The following is a 26,937-nucleotide window of genomic DNA, read 5'->3' on the forward strand; positions in this document are numbered from 1 at the left end:
ATTCCACAGGCACCAAAGGGGTGAATACATAAATATAATACAGTACCTAACACCGTTGCCCACCTTAGTGGCTTCTAAAGCATTGTCAAGGGTTTAACACATCCCACCACCCCCCGAGAAGCCTGAACACCCTAACTAGGGAAACTACCGACCCCCCACCCCCTCTTTACTAATGCCCAAAGGCCCCATTAGCAAAATATGGCTAATATTGGTTTTGGGCATTAATCTACTGTAAATAAAACAGATATACAGTATATAAAAAAAATAAAAACATTACATTAAAAATACATATTAAACACAAAACCATTGATTGACACTTTGGATAACTAGGTCCTCTTAATGGGAAAGTTAGATAACCACATTGGCATAAAATGTTAACCAGTAAAAAAAAAATTAACAATATTAAAATACATGAATGATCCATCTTCATTACGTTAGTGGCTAACCGCTAAAATAATTAAGGGGGTTAACACCTCCTGCCTCCATCCCTAACCACCCTCGCCGGGGCAACTACCCCAATAACTCACCCCCACTATCCCCAACAAACCAACTCTCCTCTAGACTAATGCCTAATATCTCTATTAGTCAAATTTGGCTAATAGTGGTATGGGGCATTAAGTATGAAAAAAAAAAAAAATTTAAATATTTTTTTTTTCACCATTACCATTCACATAAAAACAAAATGTAAAATAAATGTTACCCATAAAACCATTTATTGTCACTGTTAATAACTAGGCCTCTTTATATCCAAGTAATAATAATAAAAATACACTTTAAATACATTAAAACCCCACTTAATAACCTTAGCGACTAACCACTAAGGTAATTAAGGGGTTAACCCTTCCATCACCTCCCCCCCCCCCCTAGGGCAACTAGCAAATTGTAAGGAATCGGGGGCCACGTCCCTTGCGGCGTGACCCCTCCTTACCCACTACCAGTACTGCAGCGGCTGCTGCCCCTGCCCCCCGTCGCTACCCATGCCGCCGCCCAGCGCATACCTTGAACTCCGCCGTGGCCGCCATCTTGGATTCTGGTGCTAGTGTTACAGAGCGCGTGCTTCCTTCAAGGATTTATAGCGCGCCCATTATGCCTGTCTCCACCCCCCGCTCGGCGTTGGAGTCTTCACCATGTCTCCAGCACTCTCAGCTGTGCTTTACTACTTCCTGGTCTCTCAGCCACTCACGAGCAGCTCCTCGACACGCCCCTGCCATGCCCCTCGTCCGGATTGGTCACTGTTGCTTTAAATATCCTGCTTTGCTTTCACTTCCTTGCTCTGCATAGCTCCTTGCTACCTGTGTTGCCTGGAACCTGTGTCGTGCTCTCTTTGTGTTTATTTCCTACAGCTATTGACCCGGCTCGTCTGAATACCCCCTCTGGCTCCTGAACTCGGCTTTCCTACAGACTACTCTACCTCTAAGACCCTCGGACTCGGCTACGGATTTTGACTACGGAACTTTCTATATCCTCGGACTCGCCAAGTACTTAACCATTCTTTATCTTTTTCTTTATCTACATCCAGGCCTGGCTACGCTTCTACGCCACATCCCGGACACGCCCCCTCTGCTGTTGGTGCGTATACTCTACATCCCACCTCAGTACAGGGGACTGGTCTGGTCTGCGGGCTGCACAGCGTGACACAAATCAACCACTGTCCACAACCACAACCCTTCACCCCTCAAGACTAATGCACAGTATCCCTATTAGTCAAATGTGGCTAATAGTGGTTTTGGGCACTGAAAAAAATATTTTATTAAAAAAAACAATAAAGAACATTAAAAATACATTTGAAACATAAAACCATTGATTATCTAAGATACAGAAGGCACATTGCCAATCAATGGACACCCTAACAAAATAAAAGTATTAATTACCTTTGCCGGGATGCATGCCATTCTCTGGTGTGGCACCATGAGATCATCCAATAAAGGGCAGATGACCAACCATAGATAAAAACTCACAAAAATCCGTGTCCGATGGCACAATAAAAATAAAAAAAAACAATCAAAATAAGCCTTGCCCGATGGCACAAAAAAAAACAATCAAGTAAAATGAATCTAATCATAGATGAAGGCTGATGGTCAACCGAAGCAATGCATCCTTAGCTTTACCTGAACCAATGCATCCTCAGCTTGAATCAAATCAATGCATACTCAGCTTGAATTGACGCAATGCATCCTCAGCTTGAATGCAGTGTCTCAAGAATCCGCCCTTCTTATTAAGAAAAAAAAAACCCTGCTGGCTAAGAGAATTTGTGAGTGAATCCTTTTCTAAGGTTCTCCAGGATATATTCTTTCATGGCTTTTGTTTTGGGTTCAGACAGAGGGTACATATGACAATGGGTAGGATTAAAGTCTGGGAGAAGGTATATGCCACAGTTGTAGGGTCAATACGGGGGAAGTTTCTTGGCTTGACTTTTGTCAAAGAAATCCTGAACTCTGGGTACATTCCAGGCATTCCTGGGGTAATGGCATTGATAATCCAGTGAGGTTTAACTGGCACACATCTCACTTCTGCAAAACACAAACCAGTTGCCGGTGAGCCCTGCCATTTCCGATTTAAAAGAATGATTTTTGGCCAGGGGCTATACATCATCATCTCTTGATAAGGCCTTTAAACGGGAGGTACCACCCATTGGACATAAGAAAGTCTCCTCTGAAAGAATTATATTTCCCACCACGTACAGCAGAGTGAGTTAAGTTCAAAACTCAAACACTGGCATATTTTACAGCATGACCAAATTTTGGCCGATATTTTTCAGGAAACCCCATGATAGCATATAGGAGGGGGAGAAATCTTTCCAACAAATTAATTCAATCTGATGACAAAAAATATTATCAAAATGCAAGTTTTTTGAGTCAGGGTAAGCCAGGCAATTTTTGATGCTGTAATTGCTCTATATGCTATAGCCTCTGTATTGGGGATGCTTTTTGCCATCCTCGTACTGGTGAAAATATAAAAATTAGACATAGGATCACATGTAGGTCTACACATGTACTGTAGTATACTTTATTAAGTGCCCATGTGGGCTACTATATGTCAGTAAAACAACATGGATGCCCAAACAACGATTTATAGAGCATAAGAGCGTCATTAAGAAGGGTACATATCCCATAGTACTTGTACAACATTGTGTTCAACACAAAATCCTATATCAGTGATGAGGGTAATGGGAATAGAAATTGTACCACCTTTAAGAGGAGCCTTAGATAGAGATACAGCCCTATTAAGAAGGAAAGCCTATTGGATATACTTTTTAAGGCCGTCAAATGGAGGTGGACTCAACGAACAGTTAAACTTAAAATGTTTCCTCCACAGGCATTGATCATGTTGTTGCAGTGGTGGATCCGTGCATTGACAATATATCAGCTTCGGTACTTGATTGATATACATACTGGAAGTTCTATTTTGGATTCGGGATGACTAATTATTATGATTAGTTTTATCTCTTTTACACTTCTGTTATGTTTGTCTTTATGTTTGTTTCTTAGTGTAGTATGTACTGTCCTTATGGATTCAATTTATTGTACTATGTTCACTTATTTTTTCACTTTTAACAGTTTTATACATTTTCATGTTGTATGTGTTGTGTGATTTATGCTCTTACCGGTAATTAACCTTTATTTATGCGTATATATGTATAGTGGTTCATGGTGTGCTTACATTTGGTCCTTTAGCTGCTACAGGTATTCTGATCACTGTGGGTTGATGCTGTATTACTGATGTGCTGCATCCCAGTTGCCAAGCATGGTGCAGTGTTTAGCATCATGTTGCTGTGGCAATGGAGGGAAGGCTACTTCGGGACTGCTGGGACATGTGGGCATCTTGACGCTGAGCAGTACGCATGCACCAGGCTCACAGTGGTTTGCGCCACGTGATGCGCATGCGTGGACCTCCATCGCTGCCGTGACGTCACAGTGGGAACAGATTTTGCGCCAAAACAACAGCTGCAGAACATCTCGGTGGGTGAGTTATGGGGTATATATGTGTTTTTCTCTGTACCTGTCAGTCCTCACCTTGACAAAGAAATGTTGTTTTCTAAGCTGAATTAAATTACTTATTGAGAAGTCTGTGTGCCTGGTTCATCTTCCTTATCGTAATGACATTGATAGCAATCTTCTTGTCCATGGTAGAGTCAGCGTTTTGGATCCAAGATGTTTGATAGTCCGGACCACTGTTATTTGTGCAGTACACCACCTAATATGTATTGCATGTTGCTGGAGCCATGGGAACCCCAAGATTACCTTGGCAGGAGATGGAATAATATGTTTATAGCCATGCATAATAATGGTATACTACTTTCCTCTCTGTTGGCAGTAAGTCCTGATAAGTACGGGTATGCCAGCAGTAGTTATGGAGGTTTTCCCTCACACCCTGGTGAGGTGCCCTATGTATGGAGGGGAGTGGCTGTATGCTCTGAGTCTCTGGATAGTGACATCAGGGATGCGCCTGCCTCCTGAAGTATATAAGGCACAACACAGTTAGTTAGTGGTTGGAGCAGCTATGCGAAGTAGCTGGTAACTTGTATTTTCCTGCATAAGGGATTGTAGGAACATTTTGTGACCCTAGTGCAGTAACTAGCGGTCCAGGTTGACCAATCAAGCCTGTCTAAGCCACTCTGTGTCCAGGGGCCTGGCACAGAGAGGATCTCCCTAGGAGAAGAGGGAATCCCACTTCAATACGGGAGGGCGTACCTGGCAAAGGGACAGCACGAAGAGATGTGCGGCTAGAGCCGGCAGCTGCGTGGGGCAGTCTGCTACATCCCAATCTACAATAAAGATGACCTTGTTAATGAAACCCCCACTGTGTGAGTGTGAGATTACTCAGCAGTGGCAGTCACCACCAAGAAGGAGTTCCTCACCAGGACCATCTCCCTGCGGAAGCATAGATCCTGATGAGGTGGAGGCGCTGCACATGATGTAAGTTGAACTCGCACCCACTACCTCAGCTACCTGTCCTGATGACATCCCCTAATACCATCAAGCGGGAGACTCAGGAGTCCTGTTGCCTACAGGTGCACCACCAAACACAAACACGTAATGGGGGTTGGTTAGACTACGTACCCGGGCCAATGTGAGATTGGGGGGGGGGGGAAACCCGTTACATGTAAATGGGTTGTTTTGAGAGGGAAGGTGCCCACAAAGACTCGTAAAGGTAACGTCTCCATGGAGATGGTCCCCGAGCCGAGAGGCCTCTCGTTGATGGCCTCTACCATCAGCGGATGCATGTATGTATATATTTATTTATATAGCGCCCACAGTGTACTCAGGACATTACAAAGACAATGCAGTGCAGGAAATTATAATTTGATGGGGGATCCATCCTCCATCGCAGCAGAATGGCATTACCCATGAAGTTCCCAGCTGCTCTTGAGTCAATGAATGTCTGAGTAGAGATGGTAGTGTGACTCCATGAAAGGTGGACAGGTAGCGATAGTCTAGGATGCTCACAGTAGGAAGAATTGTCAAAAGACCTAGGGAGTGTTCCTTTATTCTCACTAGGAATTTAGAGTCTCTCAGACAGGTAGAACAAGTACAAGGATAGTGGCACTTTAAGCCACAATAGAAGCAAAGGTCGGAAGAGTGTTTATGAAGCCTCATCTGTTTTGACAGTCTAGTATCACCAAGTTGCATGGGTTTCACGGAGTCAGGGGAATCAGTGTGGAGATACCGATGATGCAATGCTGGTAGAGAGTAGGAGACTTTCTGAGTGCAGATTCTGTCAAACTGTTGCTCCTGGATCCGAAGGTCCATGTGGATGCAAAGGGCAATCAGTTTATCAATATCCTTAGGAATCTCCCAGCACACCAGCTCGTTCTTGAGCTGCTCTCTGAGCCCCTGCAGAAATCAACCAGTAAAGCTTCGTTGTTCCGTCCAGTCTCGGTTGTGAGGGTGGAAAATTCATACTGGCCCACCGCCCGGATCCCTTGGTGTATATGAAGAAGTGACGCTGAATCAGACAGTCCTGGGGCGGCAAAGATTCTTTTGAAGGCCTGAACAAAGAACAGGGAGTCTTTCACCAGGGGAGGAATCTTTCTCCAAGATAGGGGAGGCCCATGCAAAGGCCTTTCCTGCCAAGAGGGATATAATTTATGCCACTATGGAGTGATATGTGGCAAACATTGATGTTTGCTGCTCGAACTGTATGGCACACTGGTTCAGAAAATTCTGCATGCAGCTGGATTTCCACAGAGCAGTGATACATGGTTAATGGAGTGTGAGCAGCAGGGTTATAGGATCAGTAGGTGGAGTCACTTGAGGCAGTACGGGAGAAGGAGCCCATTAGTAGTTCCTCAAGGCTAGTTGAAATGGTTTGCAAAAACATGGCAATCATAGACAATTGCTGGTCCTGAAGAGACAGGAGACATCTTTGGGCTGAAATGGCCCTCCTTACTTCAGTGGGGTCCATGGCAGAAGCAAAATGGGATGATGCTCATCTCTAACCAGGAGGACGGCCTGCAGGGCTGAGGCAGAATATGAGTATTGACTACAGGGACTGAGTCCTGATTGAAGAAAATATCCTGATATTGAATATACTTGATCACAAGTCAGGGTCGAGGAAAGGTGCAGAAGTGCAGTCGCGGCTCACAATTCTAAAATCACGGCAGGGTACTGTAGCGCAGTCGGTTCCAAGGTCAGGGCAGAATGCTGCAGCATAGTCCAAGTACAGGCAGAGTTCAGGACAGGCAAGGAACAAGCAGGATACCAGATGGTATCCAGGAGCATGAGGATCAGACATCTTACCTGGGCACTGACTGCATAGAAATGGCTTAATTATAGAGCCAGGATCAGGTGAAGCCGATTACAACCTGCAACTGGGTTGACAGCAGAAAGAAGCCACTTTGGCCATCTTGGTAAAGGCATGACATTTGAGGGATATGTAGGTTCTGACTGGGAACGGCCTTGATAATGGACCCCGATAGCCATGCAAATGTACCCACAAGTTGTATTTTTATTTGCTATATAAATTACAATATATATATATATATACATGTAGAGGTATCAGTACCATGTTAGCCGAGCTTCAATAATCAAAAAATAAATAGATGATACCGTTCTATGGCTAACGAAATGCTTTTATTTGTGCGAGCTTTCGAGATACACTGATCTCTTCTTCCGGCGATGTTACAATGAATGAAGCAAGCAAAAGCTATAAACAGTGTCTATTGGAATGTTATCTATATATATACTATATATATATATATATATATATATATATATATATATATATATACTCGAGCATACAAGAAATATTAAGAACGCTATGAGGGACTTAGAAGGGTTCAAAAAGATCACTTCAGTGGCCAGACACTTCCTTCTGATGCATGGATCAGACTACACTCTCCTGAAGGCCTTTGCAATAGAAAAAGTCACTTTGGGAATTTGGGGTGGAGACTTGGAGAAGGCCTTTTTGCGTAGGGAGTCCAGGTGGATAGTCCAGATGGACTCTATGATTCCACGGGGTCTTAACGACTACTTGGGCTTCTCTATGTTTCTGTAGTTGTCCTATATGGCCCTTTGCTGTTAGGTTGTTGTGTATATTTTGAGATGTATTTAATTGTTGTACATCCTTTTAAACCCAAATACATCACCATAAGAATATTCAACATACCCTTTTCTCTTTCTCTCTTTTTTATTTTTAGAATCCTGGGTATGGCCATCTTCTGACAGATTCTGGAGTCATCCCCGATTATATATCTTTTCTGCTTCATCCAGGACTTAACATCATGATAAAGAAACATAATCTTGGTCTCTTGGGTATGACCATCCTTTGGACGGATTCTGGAGTCATCAGAAAAGGGATTGACAATCTGGACTTTATATCATTTTATCTGATGGTCATTGTGAAGAACAGCAATGGTTTTCTTCAATGCATCTGTGATGAATATTTGGAACCATTATTATACCTCAGGGTAAAAGGGGACGATAGACAGCACTCTGATAGTGTTAAATGTATGCAATTGCAGGGTGCACGGAACAAAAGGGGCACTTATTCCCCTGTATAGTACTAACAAATCTACATAAGTACCAGCACTCACTGTCTAATAGCTAAATGATGAAAACAGTTGTAATGCATAATAAACATTTAATAATAAAACGAACCAGAAATAAATCAAATGTGTTTGCAGAAACCAGTATCACAAATGGGCATGTCACAAAGTGAGGGGTGGGGGGGGGGGGGTAAGGAAAAGGGGAAACATCATGAAACACATAAAAAACGGAGACCGGCAAGTATTCTAGGGGGGCGACGTTTCGAGGGACTACCTCTTCATCTGGCCCATTCCCCCTGGTCCAAAAGGTCCCAGAGGTACTTCCCTAAGCCTCCCTTCCCCTATAACTGGTCAAATCAGACACTCCTGAAAATAGATAGCAAACATACTGTACAGTGTAGGCTAAATACAGCTAAACAGCTAATAGCAGGGCAGCAAGAATCCACTAAAGTCAATGCCAGTAGTTCAAGTACCACAAGAAACTGTGGGCAATGGTACAGTAAAGGCTGAACACAGCTTGCAAGAAAGCAGCTTGCAAAGAAGCACCAGGAGTCCACAACAGTCAATGAAAGGTTAATTAATTTGTGATACTGGTTTCTGCAAACACATTTGATTTATTTCTGGTTCGTTTTATTATTAAATGTTTATTCTGCATTGCAACTGTTTTCATCATTTAGCTATTAGACAGTGAGTGCTGGTATTTACGTAGATTCATTATTATACCACTTTTGAAAGTATTATCTACATCAGTTGGAATATGGACTCTAATGAATTTATCTCTGAAGTATTATTGTCTATTTTGTCATCAGCGAGCATTGCATGCTGATAATCAACATCACTTCTGTGGACATTTGGGAATCTCTGTGACATTATCAATAGCACATAGTGCTTTTTCTACTGTACCTCTATTTTGTTGCTATGGAGATTATGTTTACTGTGTACATTTTTGAAAGCGGTGAACATATTGGGTATTATTAGATATGCCTATTGATGTTGTGGACCGCATACTGAGCATTGATATAAGAGTAATAGTTTGGTATATTATTGCCATATAATTGCAGCATGTGCCTTTTCTATTTATGCATAAATACATTTAGTGCCCTCTTTATGCTTCATATACAAACCTCCTTTGGTAAAGAGCTAGCCCCTGTTTGAGTCCGGATTCCCTGTTTTTGCTGTGCGCATGCGCATGGGGTATCGTGATAATGCGTTCCAAGCTGGAGTGCACGATGCCGGTGACATCATCTGGCGCATGCGCATAGGCAATAATGGCCGGGCATATATAGCTATTATATACAGACATGGGATATAATGGCTGTGCGTCCCAAGGTGAAACATACGATGTCAGTGAGATCATCCGGCACATGTGCATTGGCAATAATGGCCGCTCTTTTCCAGCTATCACTCAGGAGATATGTGTTAGGTCTAATTAACAGCTGTATACTGCACGAAAATCCCCCCTTTTAAATAGTGCATATTATTCTGCCTACCCCACCACTCCCAGTTGAACGCTTTGTTGCCGAAACGCGTAGGAGTGGGTGAAGTGGGCAGGATCCCCTGGTTTCTCCCCTCTTGGGATACGTAACTATACCTACTTATGCTGCTGTCTCACGTTTGCCCTGTCATCTTTTCATGTGTGTGCAGGATAGTGCTGTGCGTTTATACACACATCAGGACTGTGTTTTATTGAATTTGGATCAAATTTACCTGCTACCTGTCTCTTCAATAGGACTGGATTTTTGTACTGCCACTGTGCTTGTTTCTGGTATCTAACCCAGCATATTATCAGTCCCATGACATCTTAGAAGAGACTGTATATCTATGTGTGGTTTTGGTTCCAACTTCCTTCCATCCTGTATACAGTATATGGGTGGTATACTCTCAGTAACTCGTTATCTGCCACAGAGTAGCACTGTTTGCTGTATTTAAGCTAGGGATATTTGCTATTTACTCCCTGGCTTCTTTAAGTGTTCCTAAGGGACATGACGGGCACTGTAGTCAGCATACTGCTTTGGTTTACGCACAGGGGATCTATGCCGTGTTTTTAAATTTCTGTGCTATCTTTTATTTCTTTTTGTGACATCCAATAAATATATGTGTTTTTGATATTGCCAACGGTATACCAGAGTGCTATTTTCTTGGGCCCCTTTTTTCTCTTGTATATATATATATATGTACACACACACACACACACACACACACACTATATATGTACAACAATTAATAAACTACAATCATGACATCACTCCCATTTGCAATGCACAAAATAAGCAATACATAAAACAGAAAAAAATTACAAAAATTAAATAAGATAAAATAAATTGATTTTAATCTAACCTCAAAAAATACCCCTCAATCTTGCATACAAAGTAACATTTCAATTTGCTAATTTCAACCTAATGAAAAGTTGATCTCTAAAGCTAAAATCCAAAATTGTTATTTTTTGGGTAAATGTTAGATCTCTGTTTCCTAACCTAAATATTAATTTTAATATGTTCAATTCCCATAATTTCGAGACACTTAAAATCACCATTATGGGAATAATAAAAATGAGAGATTAGAGTACTTAAGGGTTTATTTTGTAAAATAAATGTTGGGATATTTTAAAAGGCACAGTAGAAATATGCACAAAAAAAGTGATTTATCTCTCTTTAGAAGACTAGGGGCAAAAATGTTCTTAAGATTTGTATTCTTTTTATAAATCACTTGTGGTTTATTCAGTAATAATGTATTCAAAACATGATCTAATTGTAATACTTTGCAAGTGTTTACATAAGATTTTATATACAGTATTTGTGCATTTAAATGTGTATACTGTCGTTTGTAATGAATTCTAGAAAATGATTAACAGTATTAACAGTCCTTCTTTCTGTTTAGTTGTATTTCTATATTTGAAAAGAAAATTCCTGTCTGTAGTTTTCGCATCCATATAAGACCTACAAACCAAACTCACGTTGTAACCCTTTAAAAAAAAATCTGTTTTTCAGAATATTTGCTTGTTTGTCAAATGTAATTATATCTTGTATCCGAACAGTTCCTCTTCACCCTTAAAAACTGCCCATACAGGACATAAAGCCGCGTCCCCTTTTATTCTCCATCTCCGAATTTTTCCGGGTTTTTTTCCGAATGCCACGCACTTCACTGCACTTCACCACGTTCATGCCGCACTCTGACTGCATTTATTCCGCATTCATGTTGCAATCACACCCGTGGTTGATGTGTTTATTGATAATGGTTCGGATTTAATTGGTTGCAATTCTTCGCATATCCGCCAGATGGCAGATATTCATGAATTGTAATGTGCATGCGCTTCAGTAATGTGTCGACTTGCAGGTGTTTAAAAAAATACCACAGTGGTCCATTGTAAATTTGCCTTGGGACTGAAGGAAGAAGTTACAATAATGTATCAATTTAGGCTTTTCATATTAAAAAAAGACAAGCACAGTTTCTGGTCGGGTTATTGTCCTGAGAGTCCCGCCATGAGTGCACAACTGCAGTCCGTGTTCCAAAAACCCGACAGAATGTACGCTTATTTAATATGGGCCGCGATTATTGCAACAGATGATAAGATGGCAACAGTTGATCAAATGTATCAGTATTTTATCGAAAACTATGACTTTTACAAATTTTTGTCAGATGCTCATGTGTGGAAGCGTGCAATAAGGAAAAAGTTATGTAGCGATCCATGTTTTTTTCGTATTGATCCCGATGTTATTGGAGGGTATTGGTGTGTATCACCGGGTTTTTCCCGTATCTATGATCATGGAGACTGCAAAAGGCGAAAGGTCGTGTTAAAACCAACTAAGAAACGTCAGTCGCAGGCAAGCAATGCGACAGCGATAGTGGTAGCTTCCAATAACGTTCCGACCGTCAGTGAAAACCTGGTGACCGGCAACCCTTGCTGTCTGTCCCCGCCCGGATACCTGCAGCCTGAGCCGGATTTCGCGTACAGATTCGAGCAAGCTTGCATGTACCTAAGCGATTTCCAGCCTCATCAGCGGACTACAGGTGTATTAGTCCCGGTGTCACCTGTCAACGACGTGTATGATCAAGAATACGTGACTGGCAGTGGCTCGGCGCCAGCTGATTGGCAAAGTCTATAGTGAGTAATGTTGCCGTATTTTATTCTGTTTTTTTATTTTGAAAATATCAATTCGATTCAAAAGTCAAGCGATTCTCCTATAAGCAATATCATTGGCTGAGCAGCTTCTACAGTAGATACTGCACAATTGGTGGAAAGCTAGGCGCATGCGCATTGGAACCTTCTTGAAATGCATATGCGTGTCATCACATCGACGGTAGGCGCATGCGCATGTGAACAGGAGACGCCCCCTGAAAAAATTATTGGTGGGACTGACTGTGGTAATTTCTTTAGGGGACTGACTGACTGACCATTACAGTAAAACTTTTACTTTTTTTGTTCCTCAGAAAATAAAACTTGTCATCTCATGTGGAAAAAGGCAAATGGAGGGATTTCGATGGATAATATCGCTTTGTGTTACAATGCCTGCACATTGCTGAATCTGAGTAAAAAAAAACTAGTACCGGAGTCTACAGTTTAGTGGCCGTTGTTATTGATTAGGATAGTGTGATGGATTGGATAAAATGCCTATTTCTTCATCTGTAATACTTTGCTATGATTCCTTACTCAAAATGGCTACCGCAGTTACCCCTCCCTTCAAGTAAGGAAGATGGCACCGAGGAATTCCCCTCAAATGCTGATGTGTCCAAGAAAACCTACAATAACAAGACCATAAATCATAACAACAAGACCATACAAGGACTGAGACCTAAAAAAGAACCACTGAGACAGCTCTTTTGCATACAAACCCCCTCCCATACAGCCCCTGTATATGAACGCAGGCTCTGTAGGAATAAAGTCAGACATTATCATACTGAACGTGTGTCAGCGTGATTTTTTCTCAGTGCACGCATTACCTACGTAGGAAACTAATCAGGACGGGGACAGATACTCTGCAGACGATTGTTCTGATCCAAATCCGTTGGCGCCCAACGTGGGGCTCTGGGTTTTGAACCAACGGACAGCCGTGCACAGAGGGACCGAGGTGGACCAAATGCGGACGCGGCAGGAGACTGATCACCTCTGGAGTACGGTAAGATAACATTTATTATCTACCGATACGCACTGTCTCCGCTGTTGGTCTATTTCTGTGTCTCATACGGCTCTCCAAAGGTCACCTAAAGACAGGTAGATATCTTGCCCAGAGCCCGTTTTAAACTCAAACCTGTTACCTAGACTATCTGTCACCCGGTATATGTTTACATGTTATATGTGTTAGTCAGTGCCGCAAGTGGAAGCCCGGAGTGGAGTGGGATTTTTGTCGGCTGACTAGAGGTCGTGTCATTGTACGTTGTAAACTTGGTGGAAGGAGGGGTAAAGGGGGAGTAAGGGATAGTCGGTTCAGAGAGGAAACACGGGAATCCCGGTAGTGACTGTGCGGTTTGGCGCGTTGCGAGGGAAGGAGTGTTTAGCGCGTTACGGTTGGTAACTGCGCGGAATCCTGCCGATTTGATCCCTGAAAGACCTTTCTCTCTCTCGTAATCAAGTTGTATGTTATGTCCAAAATGTGTTTGTGTATTAGTGTTGAGAATTCATGAGGATGGGTGGGGATTGTTGAGAGTAGAAGAGATAGCCCATAGGTGCTTGGGCGATAACCCCTAGACGTTAAACTGCCCGAACTCCTGTTTTTTCCGCGTTAAGGTACGCTTTGCAGTAGGAAAAAGAAAGTGAATAGGAAAGAAAAGGCAAGTTAATTTGCTGATAGATAATCAAGGCATATGATTGTGTTGTGAAAGTAAGTATTGAGGGTTATTTTTATGAAAGGTTTATATGCAGGAATTGGGATACAATTAGATACTGTGTATATTATTTGGAAGGGAAATAAAGTGTTATAAGTCAAGGGAAAGAAGAGGAAAAAAAAAAAAAAAAAAAAAGCAGGGCATTTTTGCTAGTAATTGCAGTATAGAGAAAAAAAAAAAAAAAAAGGTGCAGTTTTAACATTTGAGCACAGGCAAGTAAGACAGGGAAAGGAGTCTTAGCCTGCCACCTAGTGGCCGATTGAGAGAACAGAACGGAAAAGAATGGGACAGCCCTGGTAACATTTATTTTTGAAAGATTTGTTCGTTCTGGCCACACGAATGGGTCTTTTAAAACCAGAAAATATTCTTTTTCCTTCTGTTCTAATGGCAACTAGAAAGAGGGGTTTTTTTCTGTGGGAGGGAGAAGTTCAGGGAGCGCAGTCTTGTGTGTTTTTTGAATCCCACAGGGAAACATACCTTACGTTAGTATGAGTCAAAATAATTCTGTTGAGGGACAGAAGGGTCCCTGCTGCATTTATTTTATCATTGCCAGGACAGAAGTTAATATAATAAAGTAAAAAAAGAAAGCAAATAAGCTGTTTAAAGTATGTAGTATTACTGCAGCAGAAGGCAGGTTACAGCCAGAAGAGTGGCGAAAGATATTGAAAGAAAAGAGAGGAATTTTGAATGATAACAACCTGCTGAAGATAGCAGAAGCCTGGTTTAATGTTACCAAGGCTGTCCAGAGAAAAATGGACCGAGCAGGAGATAGAAAAGGGAGGGAAGATTGTTTTAATTGTGGTGTGACTGATTTATCTATGCTCACTCCTTTGTTACCTTCGCTCCCAGCTCCAGCAGCACACCCACCTATACAACCCACTACCCCGCCCACGAATGACAAACCAATTTTGACTGTTTATGTAGCACAACTATATCCTGTGATGCAGGCGGATGGTTCCTATTACACCCCGACTGTGCCCCTAATGCCAGCCCTTTCACCCCAAACAATCACTGCCCCAGCGTTAGGGATTCAAGTCTACCCTGACACAACAATAGCACACACACCCAGCAGCAGTGTCCACTACAGTGCGCCCTATAGTTTTGACTCAGATAGTGAGTCACAGGCCGTTGCACAGGAGGCAAACATGACCTGGAATACTAACCCCAGACACCCCCCAGTACCCGACCGCTGCCCAAGGTTATGTGGGCAGACGCCCAAGCAGGTAGAAGGCGCCCCAATAATGTATGTCACCTCACCCCCTTCCTGGTAGACACAGGTGCAGCCAGGAGTGTAATTAGAGCTGCAGACATACCTGACCCTTCCTATTTGTCTGATATTGATGTTTCATGTGTGGGGGTAGATGGCACACCGCGCTCTAGCCCATTAACACGACCCCTACAGATAGGTCCCTACCCTGAACTATTTGCACGATTTGTAGTTTCCTCTACTTGCCCGCTTAATCTGTTTGGCGCTGATGTTTTATCCAGGTTACAGGCCTCCATAATATTCTCCGAGGACGGCACCATTGATGTAACCTCCCTGCTCTGGGAGTCAGATGTCTCTGCCCTTTGTTCCCTTCCAAATACTTTTGGCATTCGCGGACAAACCCTCAGCTGCCAGTATACCGCCCGCTTTCATGGATAGGATCCCGTCCAAATTATGATCCACCGGCCCTGAGGATAACGGGCACCTAAGGGTACCACCCATTGTTGTACAGCTCAAATAAGGGGCCCCGCTTCCCCGTAAACTGCAATACCCCTCTTTTCCCTGTGAAGAAACGCACCGCGAAGGGTGAACCTGATAAGTATAGAATGGTTCAAGATCCTCAAGCAGTAAAAGATGCAACCATTGTACGATGTTTTAACAACAAATCTTTTCCAGATGACCCCAGAGGCTTCCAAGAATTTCACTGTTCTCAAACAGGTAATATCCTCTGCCCCTGCCTTGGGCCTCCCAGACTATGATTTACCCTTTAAGCTTTTCGTATCAGAACGAAATGGACATGCAACTGGAGTGTTAACACAGCCACACGCGGGCCGATGTCGACCTATTGGTTATTACTCCAGCCGCCTCGATGCTGTGGCTCGTGGTGGACCGTCCTGTCTTCGTGCTGTCTTTGCTGCTCAAGCACTGCTGGATAAAACTTCAGACATTGTTCTAGGGCATGACCTCATTCTTCTGGCACCACATGACATTGCTGCTATTCTCAATCAGACACCTCAGGTTGCAATGCTTGCTTCTCATTCCAGACAATGTCACCCTTCTCTGGTGCCAAGTGCTTAACCCCTCCACTCTTCTTCCACTTCCCGAGGGGGGAGATGTGCAGGGACACGAACAAGAACAAAGCACAGCTGGAGTCGACCTACCCCATGATTGCTTCGAACTCATGAAGCTAGAAACAGCTCATCTGCCCACGGTGAGTGAAAAGCCGATACAGAACCCAGATCTAATCCTGTTTGTGGATGGTTCTCGATATGCTGATCAACAAGGCACCTACTATACGGGTTATGCTATCACCACAGACACTGTGGTCCTACTGGCAAGCACACTACCATCAACAGCATCTGCACAAGAGACTGAACTACAAGCCCTCACTGCAGCGTGTAAACTGGCAGAAGGACAAACGGCGAATATCTACACTGACTCTAGATATGCCTTTGGTGTAGCACATGATTTTGGCGTCATTTGGCAAACCAGGGGATTTCTGACAGCAGCAGGAACATCAGTGAAACACAGCTCAGCCATACAAGCTCTGATGGACGCCCCACTCCTTCCAATCCATGTGGCCATCCTGAAGGTAAAGCCTATGGGAAACTGAACACAGAAGAAGCCAGAGGAAACCATCTGGCGGATGCTGCGGCAAAACAAGCTGCCAGCGGGATACGAGAAGTGGAAGATCGAGTGGACACGACAAGGATGGTTCCGTTAATGCAGAACCTCCCAGTAAATCGAGAATATCTGAAGAAGTTGCAAGAATCTGCAACAAAGGAAGAAAAGGAAAGCTGGAAGAAAAGAGGTGCATCGCCCCAAGAAGGAATTTATGAGTACAAAAAGAAACTTTGTCTGCCACGTGCACTGTATCCTGCTGTGGTACAATGGGCACATGGAGCAGCACATCTCTCAAAGACTTTTATGAATGCACTGATCGACAAATACTATGTGGCGCCTGGAATTACCCCAATGACTAGTAATTTCTGCAAATTATGTACAATTTGTGCAAAGTGTAACCCAGGATGTGTGAAAAAACCACCGCAGAAATATCTTGCAAGGCCCCGCTTTCACTGCTACGTTAGCTAAAGAAATTTGGTCCGCGCTAGGGACCACCCTTGCTTTCCACACCCCATACCATCCCCAGAGTAGCGGAAAGGTAGAAGAATGAATGGCACACTGAAAACTAGAATGTTGAAAATGGCCCAGGAAACAAATATGCCCTGGCCAGATAGTCTACCCATTGTTTTGTTCAGTGTTCGATACACCCCATGAGGGGAATATGCTCTATCCCCATTTGAGATACTGTTTGGTACTGCCCCCAAACTTGGTTGTTACTACCCACAGCAGTTACAGATGCAGTCTGATGTTTTGACCAAATATGTAACTGCCCTAGCGCAAGAACTAACCAATATGCATGGTCGAGTGTTTTCTTCTATTCCAGATCCAGATCTAGATACCGGGACTCATAAACTCGTGCCCGGAGACTGGGTGCTTGTGAAGAAATTTGTAAGGAAACATTCCCTAGAGCCCAGATATGATGGTCCTTTCCAAGTTCTGTTGACCACAGCGACATCAGTCAAACTAGCTGGCAAGAACACCTGGATACACGCCTCTCATTGCAAGAAGGTTCCAGCTCCCAACGAGGACACCTCAGAAGGAAAATGATGCTATATATCTTTTGCTTGTTGGGTCTAGGGGGGGCACAAGAGATTGCTATCACCCAACATGAAGGGGTAGTCACGTTTTGGTATAATTCATCCAATACTCATGTAGCTACTTTCTCCTTTGATTATTGTAATATAGTCTGCTGCCCCTCAACACATTGGCAATGTGTTCTATACAGCAATTCCGGTTTCAGGTCTACTTATATATGCGTAACGGATTCCTACTGGGGAAAGGAATGTGATTACTGGGGAGCAGTAGGATGGAACACAGGAACAGATTGGGGATACCGACCACAAAATGGTCTAGCAAGGAAAGACGGGATAGCAAAAGATTCTTGCCCAAATAGGCATCGCAATAGTTATTATTTTTGTTTTGTTTGTGATTATTGTCTGCTGTGTTCTCCCATGTTTTAAAAAGTTCATGACCAAAGCTGTTGACAATAGCACTCCTACCTTTTTTCTGCAGTCAGATAATAATACTCCACTCTTGGAAGATGGTCCATTTACTCCGTTACAGTCCCTCCCAGTTAAGTACAATAGTATAAATCCATAGGGACAGCATCTGACTTCCTTATGTGCAAAGTCTGTGGCAAGGGGGGTCATGGACAAGCCATGACTCGTCTAACGTACAGCACAAAAGAGTTCCCAGGCACATCTGGACAGATGAGTTAGTATACATCTAGGGACAGACTCAGAAATAGACATTTCAAGGGGGGACTGTGATGGATTGGATAAAATGCCTATTTCTTCATCTGTAATACTTTGCTATGATTCCTTACTCAAAATGGCTACCGCAGTTACCCCTCCCTTCAAGTAAGGAAGATGGCACAGAGGAATTCCCCTCAAATGCTGATGTGTCCAAGAAAACCTACAATAACAAGACCATAAATCATAACAACAAGACCATACAAGGACTGAGACCTAACAAAGAACCACTGAGACAGCTCTTTTGCATACAAACCCCCTCCCATACAGCCCCTGTATATGAACGCAGGCTCTGTAGGAATAAAGTCAGACATTATCATACTGAACGTGTGTCAGCGTGATTTTTTCTCAGTGCACGCATTACCTACGTAGGAAACTAATCAGGACGGGGACAGATACTCTGCAGACGATTGTTCTGATCCAAATCAATAGAATACCTGAAACAGTATGCTGTTGTTTTCAGACCGTATACAATACTTTTTTATATATACTGTATAATAAACCCGAAAAAAAAATAAGTATGCATTTATTCTACATGTATTCCAGTACATATGTGTATTCTATACCCGTATAGCATGTATTGTTGTAATACTCTTGTGATGTACAGTACTAAGCATGCCTACAGTACAGTATGCCTGTATGTTCTAGAAACACTGTATTTTGTTACCGATTTTTTTTCCCTGAGAGAGCAGCACCAGCCATCTGGTTACAAAGTATTTAATAGTAGTTCCAGTATAGACTAGTTTGACAGTACTAACTGCATACTGTTGTCCAATATGGAGTAGCTATACAGTACACAATGACATAATACCATATGCACCTAACTGCTCAATTTTTTTCTTTCCAGAGAGAGCAGCACCAGCCATCTGGTTACAAAGTATTTAACAGTAGTCACAGTATACAGTAGTTCCAGTATAGACTAGTTTAACAGTACTATACAGCACACAATGCCATAATACAGTATGCACATAACTGCACTAATTTTTTGTTTTCTTGTCTTTCCAGAAAAAAAGGATGGACTGGGGGAGAGGGGGGTAGCGTGTAAAGTTTGTGAACTGTTTGAACAGTTAAGTGTACAGTATCTAAACTGCAGTCATGATGTACACAAAACCTCTCCTCTCTCAATGAACTACTGTACTGTACACAGAATGAGGCAGAAGATAAAGACGGAAAAAATTATATTATTATATATATATTATTATATATTATTATTTTTTTTCAACCAAAGATGTTTTTATTGAGTGCATGGTACAATCATAACAATATCTACAAACACAATGTCATACATAGAGGTAACCACGTTGACTCCTTTTTTGTGAGTAACCATAACTGACATACTAGGGAGACACACTAACATACACGACCATAGACAGGGACACCGAGGGGAAGGGGGAGGGAGTGTGGAGGGGGGGGGGGGGGGGGGGAATGTGGCAGCAGTCTCAGAAAGTTTCAAATCCCCGGGTATTCATGGGGCGAGCCCAGCATTGTTGAGCCCAGGGGTGCGGTCTCAGCCTAAGGTTCTCTTGGAAGCCGCTAAAACAATATAGTTCCAGTCCTCGTCGTCTAATGTTTCCCCTAGGTCGCTCTCCCACCTAGTCCTGTAACTAAGTGCCACGTCGTCGTCTGTTGCTGGGCAGACTACCTCTTTGTATATACCAGAGATAAGTCCCCTGGTGTCTGTCCCTCTGGAGCAGAGCTGTTCAAAATTAGTTCGCCTGGAGCGGTTTGGAAATTTAGCATAGAATGCTTTTAATTGGAGGTATCTAAAGAATTCTGAATTTGGTTCTGCTTTTTCAGATTTTATTTGCTCAAAAGGTTTGATTGATATTGTTCCCTCCAGGTGTAGCAGCTATATGTAGCCTTTCTGTCTCCAAATGATAAAATCTTTACTTTGCAGGCCCGGAGCGAAATCAGGGTTTCCCAAAATTGGGGTCATCAAGGAGTGTTGCCTGGTAAGGGCAAACTTATATCTGCTCTTGTCCCATAATGTTAACGAGCTGCTTACCATGGAGAGCGGGTTACTGATGGTTTTATGCACCATTTTTGGAAGCCATATTAAGTCCTGTAGTGCCACCGGGGCACAACAATCCGTCTCCAGTTCCACCCAGCGCCTTAAACTCGGGTGGGTATGCCACTGGGTAATTTGTGATAATTGGGCCGCTCTGAAATATGATAACAAGCAAGGTACTCTAACCCTCCTCTTGTTGTGGGCCGAAAAAGTGTGTTGGTTTTGATTCGGGGTGTTTTATTACCCCAGACGAATTTCACCATTGCAGACTGTAGCCAGAGGATGTCTTTCCTGATTATAGGGATCGGTAGGGTCTGAAATAGGTACAGAATCCTGGGGAGGAGATTCACTTTCAGAGTCTGGATCCTGCCGATCCAGGATATACTGTACCCTGCCCACTTCCTGAGCTCCTCCTTCAGTGTCCTTATCAGTCTGGGGTAATTTGCTTTATACAGGGCGCCAAATTGTTTCGTGATATTTACCCCTAGATATTTCATGGAGGAGGTTTGCCATTTAAAGTTAAAGTTCATCGTAATCAATTTTTCAGTGACTTTAGGTAGGTTTATGCTCAGGGCTTCTGACTTTGCCTGATTCATTTTGAACCCTGATAACGCGTTAAATTCCCCTAGTAGACTGAAGAATTTAGGCAGAGAGGTGAGGGGCTGTGATAGTGTTAGTATCACGTCATCAGCATTCAGGGCCACTTCATGTGGCTGCTCTCCAATTTGGATTCCTGCTATGTTTGGGCTGAGGCGGATGTGCGCCGCTAGGGGCTCAATGCATAGTGCAAAGAGAAGGGTAGATAGAGGACATCCTTGTCTGGTGCCGCTCTTTATCAGGAATTCCCCCGAAAGGAAGCCCTGGTGCCTGACCTTCGCCGTCGGTCCCTGGTACAGAGCGAGAATCGCCTCCATCATTCTCCCACCCAGACCGAACTCTCCAAGCATCTCCCTCAAGTAGGGCCAGTCGATTCTATCGAATGCTTTTTCTGCATCTAGACTGAGAACCATAGACGGTACATGTTTCTTTTGTGCCAAATCGATTAAATCTATAATCCGTCTGGTATTTGCTGATGCCTGTCTCCCACATATGAACCCTACTTGATCGGGGTGGACCAACTTCGGCAACACCTGGTTAAGGCGGTTAGCCAGTAGTTTGGAAAAGATTTTTGTGTCTGAGTTAATCAGTGAGATGGGTCTGTAGCTTTAACAATCCGCTGGGTCTTTCCTCTGTTTGTGGATCACAGAGATAGACGCTTGGAGCATCAAGCCCGGTATGGGGGCACCATCCAGAAATGAGTTACACAGCTTTAGGAGGTGAGGAGCTAGTAAATTGCTGATTTTTTTATAATATAGGTTGGAAAAGGCATCCGGGCCGGGGGCTTTGGATGCTTTCAGTGACTTCATTACCTCCAGAAGCTCCTCTATAGTGAAGTCTGCCTGTAGTGCGTCCCTATCCTCTCTGGTCAATTTAGGTAACTGAGCCTCTTTTAAGAATGTCTTCAGTTGGGCTTGCGTGGTTGTATTGTGGGCCACTTTCGCTCCATCATATAGGGTCTCGTAGTATGATTTGAATTCATCTACAATTAATTTAGGGTCAGAGGTGAGATCCCCCTGCTCTGTCCGAATTGTCTGAATTTGGGAGACTTGATTTCTGTCTCTACGTTTATTGGCAAGTAGGGTATCTGGCTTGTTTGCCTTTTCAAAAAAATTCCACTTGGACCATGACAGCTCTTTCTCAGCACGGGAGGCTAGCAGTAAATTTAGTTTAGTTTTGGTGTCTAGCAACTCCTTAAGGGTCGTTTCATTTTTGTTATCTTTGTGAAGGGTTGACAGGACCACCAATTCTGCTTTTAATTGATTAATCTTTTTGTCCTTTTCCCTCTTTTGCTTACTCGCGATCCCTATGAGCTCTCCTCTCAGAGTTGCCTTATGGGCTTCCTATAGGCTAGATTGTGAAACCACACTTCCCGTATTCTCCTGAAAGTATACCCTGATTCTATCCCCCAATTTTTGTGCGATTTTGGGGATTTTTAATAACAACTCATTAAGTTTCCAGTTCGCTCCTTGTCTGTCAAATCTGAAGTCTGAGCACCGCAGCTCAATCGGCGTGTAATCTGACCAGGAAATATCGTGGATTCCTGAGTGGGAGATCTGAGAAACCATTCTGTTAGACACAAAGAGGTAGTCTATCCTACTGTATCTGTCGTGTGGGTGAAAGTAAAATGTAAACCCCTTTTCATTGTGGTGTTGCTCGCGCCATACATCTAGAAGATTATTGGTTCTCAGTCCTCTGTTCCATGTTTTTCTAACTTTTGACCGGTTGTGACCGCCTGGGGTGCATCTATCTAATATTGGGTCAAGCATCTGATTAAAGTCTCCCCCGAGGACTATACAGCCTTGTGCTATCTTCCGGAGGACGGAGAAAAATTTCTCCAGGAAAGCTTCTGCATCGTTGCTCGGGGCGTATATGTTGCTATTGTGATAGGTTGACCCCGTATCTCCCCGATAATAATCAAAAATCGGCCGTTACTGTCTTTTTTGATGGTCTTTACCGCCAGAGGCAGCCGGTTGTGGAGTAGAATAGCTACTCCTCGTTTTTTCTTACTGGTTGAAGCTGAGAACCAAGTCATATCTGTAGTCTATGTACTTCGGGGAGCTCGTTTTGGAGAAGTGTGTCTCCTGTAGCATAATTATGTCTGGGTCAGACTTTTTATAGTCCATCATGGCCAGCTTTCTCTTCCCGGGGCTATTAAAACCCTTCACGTTGTGTAAGAGAATTACAATCTCCTTACTCATTTGTGTGTACCCAAACCTTTGCTTGTCCATGGGCTTTCTGAATAGATGGGTGGACCCCGCGTAAAGGCCGCTTTGTCGGGCAATGTCTGTTTCTTTCTGCGGTTTCTGACTGCAGCGGGGAGAAACAAAGGAATACACACTGGGGGGACAAAAAAACACATATAACAAGACATGCAACTACAGTAAAAGAACATCCGGCGTATGGGCAAGACCAGTCTCTCCCTACCGCCTTCTCTGCCCCTCCTGGACGTTCAGCCTGAGTGTAGTCCGGGATGGACCTCCAACATTCCTTATTTTCTTTTATTAGATTGTGTGCCCCAGGATGACAAATCTGCGCTCTATATCTTGACCCCTTGACACCTTTTATGCTTCCTCCTGTTGTGCTGTTGTGTCATCTATCTCAACTAGGAGTCTCCCATATCCTACCCTGTAACTCTGCAGGTCTAACTGTGGGGTAGGGTGCGGGGGGACGCGTGGCTGCTGCTTTTTAGTGTGTGGTAACCCCCTCTTCCGCAATGAGGAAAGAGGGAACAGAGCGGGCAGCATCAATACATGTTGGTGTCCCAGCGCCTCCCTTTCCTTGTCTGCCCTTCGCGTTCCCCCTCCTCCTCTCACTTCATTCTGCTGATCTTTTCCTTTTTTTCTAAATTTCCCCCTCCTATGTTGTATCTCCCCCCTTTCTTTATTTTTGTTCTTCCGTAGCCGCCTTTTCTCACGGTGTGGCGTCTATATCCTGCCTTCCCCTCTCACCTTGGGGACCTCGGGGCTCATTGTCATCTGTTGCCGGCGAGTCCTGTGCTCCGTAGCCCATGTTTACGGGGTTTCCTGTCCTCTAGCCACGTCTTGCGGGATCCGGATATGGCCGGCGCTGCGTGCTGACTTCCCTCCCGGTCTTTCTGCTGCCTCCTCCAAGATGGCAATCCTTCTATTTCCTTGTCTGCCCTTCGCGTTCCCCCTCCTCCTCTAACTTCATTCTGCTGATCTTTTCCTTTTTTTCTAAATTTCCCCCTCCTATGTTGTATCTCCCCCCTTTCTTTATTTTTGTTCTTCCGTAGCCACCTTTTCTCACGGTGTGGCGTCTATATCCTGCCTTCCCCCCTCCCCTTGGGGACCTCGGGGTTCATTGTCATCTGTTGCTGGCATATTAATATTAATGTTTGGGTTTCTCAGAGCTTGTTGGGTATCTGTGTGTTTATTAGCTCTATTTAACTGTCCTTATCAGGTCAAGATTTAGGATTTAAAAAGAAAATTGCATTACCCTGTATATAAATTATTTTTTCATAAAGTAAAAGAACAGGTCTCCTGGTACATTGGATTGAAAATGCATTTTAAATATCAATAGTTGGATTTCATACATGCCCAAAGAATAACTCTTAATGTATATTTTAATTCCTACAATCTATTCCTACAGCCCCTCAATTTACACAGCAACTCTTTTCCACCACTTTACAACAAAAGGTATTTTTTAATTCCTGGCATTTATTCCTTCTAACAATCAAGTTCCCCAGCAATTATTTTCCACTACAGTACTTTACAATAAAAGTTATATATGAATTCCTGAAATCTTCACCTACAGTACCACTCTCCTATTGGCCTGTTCTAGAGACTACTGAGCATACTAGATGGATTCAACGTTAATGATATAGAAAGGGAAATTACCAAAGACTCACACATAGCTACAACCTGCTCCATATTACCCCCATCCCTCAAATACCACACTCTTCTCCCCCCGACACACCAACCCTGGTTTAGCTACATATCTTCTTTTAGCTCAACAGGGATATACAGATGTTGCAGCCATTATTGCTTCAGGGGGAGCAACTGCTATTCGAAATGCATTAGTCACATGCGAAAAAGGGAAGGGGCTAACACGTAAAGTTGGGAGTTTATACACACTATATAAAAAGTGTATTTTCTCATATCCACAAATTTGGCCAATAGTAGCCCAAAGAAAGCTCAACCCACAGGACATTAACACCACTCACATTCTACCAGTGAATGCAAGAACTGTAACAAACAAAGGTCAGGTACTCCATGACTAGAGATTGGTAGACTTGTTCGAAACAACTTGCTGGATTTTCCTGGAATTTTTAGACTAAAGCCAATCCCCACAGAAAAATTCAAGTGGATATCTCAGAATAAGACATTGAATACTATCCAATATGAAGAGAGAGAGAAAAAACACCTGAGGAACCCTGGGAGATATGCTAATGGTTCTGAAAATTATATTTAAATTAGTTGCATCCCACACTCTATAAAAGGATTTCCATAGATGACACAGTGAATATGTTTGTCCCTGGCCACGGGGTGGCTATTGAATGGCTCAAGTACTAAGTAAAAATAATGTTTTAACATCAATTTTTTTGTCCTGTTATTTGTCTATTAAAGGATTACCTTTTCTAAAAGGAAATTAAAATCCTGTTACACTGTAGCCACCTTTGTTCATATCCATCATGTAGCAACACAGGAGTGCTCATACCTGTATTTGATCCCACCCCGACTTCCTTAAAAGCAGATCACTTCAACTTCCTGGTGGACAGTTTAATGTTCCTTATGTGCATTCCTGAAATATCTGGGAAATATGCTAATAGCTGGATTAGCTACACGTGTGATCAGTGAGCAGTAAGCAGCTCAAAAGTATGATGTGACAGTGATGTTACCCAGCAGCTCGTTTCACTCACTCTCTAGAACTGCATCCTAGAAAAGCACTGGGTATACTACTGAATTGGAATTCTCTTTCACCCCTTCCCCTGTCTCCCCCACCCTCCTCCTCTCTCCCATCTCCCCCTCTTCCTAACTCTCCCCCTCTATACCCCCTCTATCCCCCTTCCACTAGTCCCTTCTCTCTCTCTTTCCCTCCCCACTCTCTCTTCCCTCCTCCTCTCTCCCCACCCTCTCTTTCTCCCTTTCTTTCCCCCCTCCTCTCTTTCCCCCATCCAACTCTCCTTCCCCTAGGTTTCTACCCCTTTCTTTCTCCCCCTCTTTTTCTCCCCCTCTCTCCCCCTGCTCTTTCCTCTCCCCTCTTTTTATCTCTCCCTATCTTTTTGCTCTCTTTCTCCCCCCCCCCCTTCCCTCGCTTCCCCTAATCCATTATTCAGATTTTCAGAGATATAAAAAAAAACAATCAGATTTGCTTTTCTGAGACTGATGCATAAAATTCCACGGCTCAAAGGAATTGGCCAATTCATGTTTGATCCCAATGGGATGAAAAAATGTGCCCATTTCTATCCATGACCTCATTTCAGATACCAGACCCACTTTTGCTAACATCACAGAGACATGTCTAAGGGACCCTGATAGGCTCATCATCAGGGACACCAACAGGGAAAGGGGGGGGGGTAGCCAGGAGTAATGTCTTGGACCCATTGTATTTAGTGGCCAGGACCCCTGCTTACACATTAATTCCCTGCAGTGCCCCTGAGATGCTGCATGAAGATCACAGAGGGAAAATCTTCAACTGCAATGCTTCCATAGGTGGGCAGAGCCTAGGTAAGTTGGTGGGTTCTCAAGTTGAGCTGTGTGGGGCTGGAGCAGAAGCTGCAACCCGAGAGACAGGCTGGGAAAGGAAGAGGGAAGGGTTAAATAAAAAGGGAGTATACAGACATGAAAAGGAAGACGACAGAAAAACAAAAAGAGTAAATAAAGTATTATAGGGAAAGAGCGACATGGGGGGGGAAATGAGAGAGACATGTGGGGGAGAAGAGAGAGACATGAAGGGGAGAAGAAACAGAGACATGATAAGA

Source organism: Ascaphus truei, chromosome 10 (genome assembly GCF_040206685.1).
Source record: "Ascaphus truei isolate aAscTru1 chromosome 10, aAscTru1.hap1, whole genome shotgun sequence".
Lineage (NCBI taxonomy): Eukaryota > Metazoa > Chordata > Amphibia > Anura > Ascaphidae > Ascaphus > Ascaphus truei.